The sequence below is a fragment of the Phascolarctos cinereus genome, unplaced genomic scaffold (genome assembly GCF_003287225.1).
Source record: "Phascolarctos cinereus isolate Bilbo 61053 unplaced genomic scaffold, phaCin_HiC Scaffold_5;HRSCAF=322, whole genome shotgun sequence".
Taxonomy (NCBI): Eukaryota; Metazoa; Chordata; class Mammalia; order Diprotodontia; family Phascolarctidae; genus Phascolarctos; species Phascolarctos cinereus.
In genome coordinates this window covers 345109341-345117645 of record NW_027555958.1, presented here as the reverse complement: position 1 = coordinate 345117645, position 8305 = coordinate 345109341, and the positions used below count along the sequence as shown (strand labels likewise).

Sequence of the window (8305 nt, the reverse complement as noted above, 5' to 3'; positions counted from 1 at the left end):
ATTTAATATAAAGGCTTTCAACCAATCAACAAGTACTTTATTGTTGTTCAGTCATGCCCTACTCTTTGTGACTTCATTTGGGGTTTTCTTAGCAAAAATACTAGATTGATTTACCATTTCCCATTGTCCTCACAGTTATACTTAAAGCACTAAGAATTTCAAGTTGAATATAGAGAAGACCAGTTTCTTTATGCTACTTCTACATTCAAAATTTTAAATCCTTTAATAACCATATTGAGGGTTTAAAAAATTGAATTGACATGACTTAAGTGAATTACTCAGCTTCTGTGGAAATTATCTACAGGAACATGAGTTTTTCCTTATTACATACAATCCAACCAGTGCAATCTTAAACAAATTTATAGAGAATAAAAATAATATAGTTATGTGAAGCTACTTAGGACATAGCTTCTGTGGAGAAAGAAGACATCCAGGTTCTGTGGTGGCCTTTTGATGATGGAGCATCACTAATCAACCAGACTGTTCATTACTTGTTAAACTTAGTGAAAAATAAATGTTGTAAAGGAACTGGTTGTTTCATTGCTATTCACTGTATTGCAGATCCTGGGTAAGCTCAGTGGTCATTCCCCTTGTGTTAATTGAAGCAAGTATGACGTATAAAGATGCAATGTGTAAGACATAGGACAAAAATGTCTGAGAGCTTTTAACAGCAAGCAACTTATTTATTTGGAAAAGTATCCTCCTAAAATGTTGCTGTACTTCAGAGACTCACAAGGACACAGAAAGACATTGCATTCAGTAAAGCTGAACTGCCTATATTATTGCCTTGGAAACAGAGAAAGAATCTAGGACAAAATTGTTCATGCTAACCAATGTGTAGGCTTGATGAACAAATCTAATGAAGCTTTCATAGCGTAAAGGTACTCTGCCTTTTTTTAAATAAATGGAGCAATGTAGTTATTGAAAGAGAGAATCTTTTTTTTTTTTTGCAAAGGAACTTGTTATATCATCAAAAGATGTGAGATATTGCCGCTGTTGTGAATGAACATTTTGATGCCCAGTAGGATTAGAAAAAGAGTATCCTTTTAATATGCACTGCTAATATATATGTTTGAAGAAACATAGCTTTCAAATAGGTTTTAGATAGTTTTGGAGAGGAAAGGGCCTGTGATGTAAAACATAGAGACTCTTTGTGAATGATATGGGAGTGATGCCTTGCTCATGCAAGAACAGTCTAATTTTATAAAGAAGCAGAGAAAGATGTTTTACTTATTAACAACTAGGGAAATACAAGTATAAAGAAACAGTTTAAAAGACACCAAAGACATAGAAGACCACATTGAAGACTTCAGAGCTGTAAGTATGACAGGTACCATAGCTAATTTGCATGTGCTGTTTTATGTCAAAAAAGGATAAAACTTTTTTTTAAAAAAAGAATCATACATTTAGAGACTGCTGAATGATTTTAAAAGTATTATTGATTCCAAAGGAGAAATATGAAGAGTTGTGACTTTTTAAAAGAAAGGTGAATCACAGACGGAAGGTCATTGAGGTAGAATAGATAAGAACAAGATGATAGATAACCAGAAATGGTGGAACCCCCCACCCTAACCCCAAAGACACAGCAGAAGGCTGAAAAGCTGTTATCAGTTAGAAGCAGGTAGCGCATAGAAAGTTTCAGCTTAGTGACTCCTGATTGGTCAGTGAGTAGTTGGCCAAGAGCTCCTATGACAGTTCTTGCCCTTTAGCAGCACCTAGAATTAGTGGAAGGTTGAAGCTTTACATAATGGCTTGTTTCTTTCTATTGCACATTTGGCTTGAGAAGGAAAAGCAGAGGGGACTTTGAAGCTGCTCTGGTATCCTGGTGAGCCGGTTTAAGGAATCGACCTGAGTTGTATTCCATGAGCTTTCTTCTGATTGGACAGCACAACATCCAGGGATGGATGGATTGTTCTGGATAGCCCAGAGATAGATGTGTTGGTGAGCATTGTAGTTCTATAGCTTAAAGAGAATTGTGATTCACCCTAAAAGGTAATACTTTATAAATGCTCTTTTAAGGGCGATGGTTAATGAAAGCACTTGTAAATACTACGTTCAAATAGAGCTCAGGTTGATTTTTTCTTTTTTTTTTTATTATATGAATACATATTTATGGACTAAAACAAGCATTTCCATAACATAGTGCAATAAAAAAGATGATTGTACTATGCACAAATTGTTATTGAATATTCAACAAAATTATCATGTAAATGATATTTTTATCATTTAAATTTATTTAAATTTATCATTTAAATAATTTTTTCTTCTTTTTTTTCTACCCTTCTCTCACCCCACCCTAGAGATGGCTACCATTAGACACAGATAGGGCTGTGTGTGTGTGTGTGTGTGTGTGTGTGTGTAAAATTATTCTATATGTACTTCTATTTGTTAGTTCAGGTTGATTCTTTAAGCCACCAGATACTGAAGCAGTTGAAGAGCTATGAGGACTAACACTCAAGTAGTGAGCAAAGAACTAGTTTTGTGTGGTACAGACGTTCCTGAATGGAACAGTAGTGTTGAGCCCTGCAGTCCAAAGGGGTGAGCTAGTCGAAGCACGTGAATTTTCTTTCTACATGTGTTCCCTCCCAGGCTTCTGGACAGATACCTGTAAATGCGTGCCAGATCTTTATTTACCACAGATATTGCATAAATTGGTCGAGAATGTTATCTGGTTTTGTGTGTGCATTTTAATATATTTTTATTTACACATTTGCTTTGTCATATTAGTATTTGTAATATTATTTTTTGTGCTTTAGAGTTAAGTAAATGGTTATGTTTTAAGATCCCAAACTATCGTTATTGTGAGGGGTTGGATGTGTAAATAAAGGGTGTCCCTAATGTTCTTGTGCAGTTTTGAGCTTTAATAACTGGATAACTTTAATAGCTTAAAACTACACTAAGACTTTTGGGACATGCTGAATTATTCACTGGGCAGCTCGGAATCAGAAAGACTCATCTTCCTCAGTTCAAATGTGGCCTCTGGTACTTACTAGCTGTGTGACCCTGGGCAAGTCACTTAACCCTATTTGCCTCACTTTCCTCATCTGTAAAATGAGCTTGAGAAGGAAATGGCAAATTGCTTCAGTATCTTTGCTAAGAGAAACCCCAAATAGGGTCATGATGAGTCTGAAAGGAGTGAACAAGAATTATTCATTGTATAGTTACGTTATCTTGTGAGTGGTTGGTTATTTAGATAAAAATGCATTGGATAGGGGCTAAGTGCCAGAGTGATATGTAGAACTGTATTTCCCATCAAAAAGGTTATCCTTAGGAGCCTAGAGAGTTTGAACGTAACGGTGTGGTAGTGATGTAGGTGTGAGTATCTGGGTACCCTCACCTAACCTAACCTGTTAGTGTGAGGAAGGGTTAGAATGAGCAAGCCAAAACAGACAGAAGTGGTGGTGTTGTTGTTTTTAACAGACTTCGGTGAAAAGTGTGACACAGTGTGGGTGTTGATTACTGAGCTGCAGTGAGCACCTCAGGGTAGCACACATCTATTCGTGTAGCCATTATAGGATCTGAGGTTCCTCTTCCCCACTGCTGCTCTTACTGATGAGTCAAGTTCTCCCCCAAAAGGCTACAGCTTCCCTTCACGATTCTAGAGGCCCTCTTGAGGGTTAGGAGGAAGGAAAGATGCATCTTTTCTCAGTGCTATTGATTCAAGCCCTTATTCTGGTGTGTTCTCCACAATGTAAACCACCAATGATGAGTGCTCCAGTGTCATTTAACCAGTTAAAGTCAATGAGCTTTTACAAAGGGACATTTACTGTGAAGATACAGCAAGAACAGAAGTACTGTTTTCTCCCCAACACCTGGGGGGGCATGCTCTTCTCCTATATCACCTGTCTCTTAAACTTAACTCAGCTGCTACAAACATTCATCCCACTGAGTTCACTTCCAGATAAAGCCTAACTGATGGATGAATCACAGCCCTCTTGGCTGTGCTGGCCCAAACAGGTTGCTTGGCACTTCTGTGTTGAGGGCTGGCCACACAATCTGGAATGGATTCTGGTTCCCCAACCTCTGGTGACTCATCATTTCAACCTTTGGAAGCTCACAAGGTCATAGCCATCTTCAGTACTTCAATTAAGCAGGGGGAAAAAGACAAAACAAAGACAGAAGCAGTTACAGGCTACATACTAGCAGCCCCAGCAGGAAAATAAAGGTCTGAGACTTCTTCCCTTTCGAGGACATTAGACTGTCCTTGCCTCTTCGTTTGAACACAGTTAGCCTGAAAGAACAAAAGAAAACCTTGTCTTGGCCAGTTAGCATCTTTTCAAATGCAGCCCAGTTCCAGTTTGGCAGCCAGACAATACAACTCACCTCTTCATCTCATGTTTAGTAATAATGACAACATTTGCATAATGCTGTGTGCCAGGCACTTTACATTTATGATTTCATTTGAACTTCACAACAACTCTCGGAGGCAGACGCTACTATTAGCCCCCTTTTACAGATGAGGAAACTAAGGCAGACAGAATGTAAGTGACTTACCCAGGAACACACAGCTAGGCAGTTTCTGAAGTTTCAATTTGAACTCTGGTCTTCCTGACTGAGGCACTACACCACCTAACTGCCCTTACTAGGGTTCTAGTGGAAGAAGTTACAAAATATCTACATACGCTCTGAATAAGGAATCAAGACAGCTAGATGGTGCTGCTGGTCCTGGAGTCAGGAAGACTTGAGTTCAAATTTAGCCTCAGACACTTCCTAGCTGTGTGATCCTGGAGAAGTCACTTAACCTCTGTCTCTTTCTTCAACTAGATTTTAATAGTGCCTACCTTCCTGCGTTGGGAGTATCAAATAGTGTAATATTTGTAAAGTACTTAGTCTGGTGCCTGGTATGTAACAGATGATTAATAAATGCTTATTTCTTCCCTCTTCTATCATACATCTTCAAGCCTTTCCAGAAGCAAGTTGTTTAGCCTTTTCCACGTGGGCTGGCCATAGGTAAAGCACACTGTACATGTTATGAGGGTGGGGCTCTATTGGCCAGTACATCATATCATAGGCTACCATCTTGCTGGAAATGCAACTTGTGTCTTTGGGTTACTAACAACCTTTTTGGACACAGGAAAAGATTCTTGTTATTCAGCCACTGGAATTTCTTGTTTATCACTTCTAGCGATTGAATTTTCCTGAAATCATGCAATACCGAGTTCCAAATCCTACTCAAATCTTTTACCCAATACCAGAGTCTTTTTAGCAGATATGGAATTTAGAGAGAGTAGGTATCAAAATACCCAGCACATCCTGGAAACTACAGAGAATAATCTGAATGCGATGTTTTTTTTTCTTTCAGTATTAAAGAAAAGGCCTATGTAGTAATTGCCTTCCAGTGTGTATATGATCGTTACTTGAGTAAATATTTTTTAAAGTTAAAAGATGTTTTGTTATTGTAGTTAAAGCAATTCTTAATCATATTATTTCTGAGAATCTTGTAATTTGTTTTAATGTACTCATTAGAAATTGTGTATCAATTTTTGTCAAAAATTGGATTTGGTTTTCTTTTACTCTTTCTCCACTCTTCCCCTCTTCAGGGGGGAAAAATCGGTCACTGATATGAATTGAGCAGCCCTCAGTACTTTGCATGCCTTTTGAGCTATGTAACTTGTAATATTTGAAAATGTGATAATTTGTTTTTATTACATAATTGATAAAATGGTGGTGTATTATTGAGTTCCATTATATTGTTTATACTCTCTTGGTAATATGTGGTTATAGCTCTGTGAGAGAAATAATTTGCCACTGTTCAACAGCTCATAAAATCTAATGTGAGTTTAAATATTTAAAATAAGTAAGTGTAGAAATGAAAAAGAAAAAGTTACAAACAATAGAAGAAACATTCGGTGCCTAACACAGATGTTTAAAAAATGAATTGAACTAAATTGTTGAAGATAGCCGAGTACTGTGGATTTCCCTAATACATGACTGAAATGAATGAACAACAACGTAAGTATCTGAGGCCTGATTTTTAACTCAGGTCCTTCTGACTCCAGGCCCCAGGTACCACAGAGTTGCCCTATTACATTAACTATTGACATTTCAAAGTCAAGTATTAGGAAACATATTTATTCCAGCTACAGGTTGATTTATCTTGTTTCCCTGTCCTGGAATCCTTCCTTCTTCCTCAAGCCTCTTTATCTAAATCTTACTTATTTTTGAGATAGCCAGAAAAGCAGATGGAAATGATGGCTATAATAGATTGAGGCTGTAAAGTAAGAACAATTCCGATTATCCGCAGGTGAACTAGGCTGCCTCTAAAGGAGGCGACTTCCTACCTTCCCACCTCATTGAAGATCTTCAAGTAAAAGCCAGATGATGACTGCTGGTTTTGCTGTAGAGGGACTCCTCCTTATATGCAGGTCGGAGTAGGTGGTCTCCAGCATTATTTCCAACTCTGAGATTCTTGTAATTCAATGATGTCCGTTAGAATGTGAGCTTTTTGAGGGCAGGGACTGTCTTTTCCCTCTTTTTATATCTCCAGCATTTAGCACAGGGCTTGGCATGTAGTAAGTTTAATAAATGTCTATTGGCTGATTCTGTAAACTGACTGAATCTCCTTGATGAGGTACATGAGACAAATGAATATGAAAATGATATATTTTTCTCTGAGAAGTATAGCTAAGATTCTTGAAATAAGGAAGAACTGAGTTGAAATCCTGCCTCAGATACTTACTAGCTGTGTGTCCCTGGGTAAGTCACTTAACCGCTTTTACCCTCAGTTTCCTTATCTGTAAAATGGGCATAATAATAGCTCCTACCTTACAGAGTTATTGTGAAGATTAAATGATATAATATATGCAAAGTGCTTTTCAAACCTTAAATCACTATATAAATGCTAGCTAATATATACATTATGTACATGTAATGAATATAAATGTATATATGCATATACACACACACATACCCACACATACACGAACACATGCATACACACATAGAACTAGCATAGGCTGGAAAAGTTCTTTTTAGATGAAGACTTCAGACCAGATGTATGGGGCCCAGACAATAAATCAGTCAAGTCATTGACAACATCTCAAGTTGACAGCTTGCAGTTAGGTGGTGCAGTGGATAGAATGCTGGGCCTGGAGTCAAGAAGACTCCTCTTTCTGAGTTCAAATGTAACCCCAAACACTTACTATCCATGTGGCGTTGGGCAAGTCACTGAATACTGTTTGCCTCAGTTTCCTCATCTGTAAAATGAGCTGGAGAAGAAATAGCAAACCCCTCCAGTATCTTTGCCAAGAAAACACATAAATGGGGTCTGACATGACTGAAAACGACCGAACAAGTTGACAACGTGGAGCAGAGGACGTAGATGCCTTACTGAATGTTTCCTTTTGCAGCCAATTGTGTTGTCATCAGGCCGTCACAGCCTAAAAGGTAGCGATGTGAACAGTGACAGGCTCTGCAGATAGCTCTAGGCATGAACTAAACAAAAGTAACAACAGGGCAGTATGGACACTCGGTATGGGACGGTCTGGGACACTTGGTCCCGGGCTGTCCCAATTTGCAGTCACACCCATAGAAAGTAAAAACCATCAGCACCAGCCTCCTCAAAACTAGAAAGTCATTCGGGTACCCATTTATTCATTCATTCTTGATTTGTCAGGCTAGGTCTGTCTAGAGAGAGATACAAAGTTTAGATGAGCCTCAGTTCTTACCTAGCTTATAGTCTAACACAGAGATAAGACATAAATGGTCAGTCAACATTTATTAAGTACCTATTATGTGCCAGGCACCTTGCTAAGTGCACATTTTATTACTATTATTATATTATTATTATTGTAAAGAACTGTTAATTCTTTTGTAGAGGGAACTCCTGGTGTGGAAACTCCTTATATTAATGCAGCTTATCACCTCTTCTCTAACTTATAGTCTCAAGAGAGTTCTCTGGGACACTTGGGAAGTTAAGTGGCTTGCCCACTCTTACACTCAACTGCTAGCATATACAAGCCAGGATTTGAATACACGTCTTCCCAACTCCTAGGCCAGCCCTCTATGCAATGTCTCATACTGCCTCTCTTAGATGGTTGCAAAACGAATTGCCAATCGAAGTCCTAGAGAAAATGTCATAATTTAGAAGTGCTTAATAGCATTTAGAAGCACTTAATAAGACTACTGTATTTTGTAGTTCTTAGATAATTAATTTTTTAAAAAAACCTTCTTCATGCCTGAATTACTTATTTTAATTATGTATATCACCTGCAATTTCTTGGAAATTTACAACCTTTCTTTTCAAGCAGTGACTCCTTATGACCTATTTAATCTTCATGGTGAAGTTGTTTTATTAACAGATGTT

General features: G+C 37.9%; 1 pseudogene; it reads left to right on the top strand.

Annotated features, from left to right (window-relative positions):
* Nucleotides 1–260: 260 nt before the first annotated feature.
* LOC110205432 (protein tyrosine phosphatase type IVA 1 pseudogene) lies at nucleotides 261–810 on the top strand (annotated as a pseudogene).
* The last annotated feature ends 7495 nt before the right edge of the window (nucleotides 811–8305 follow it).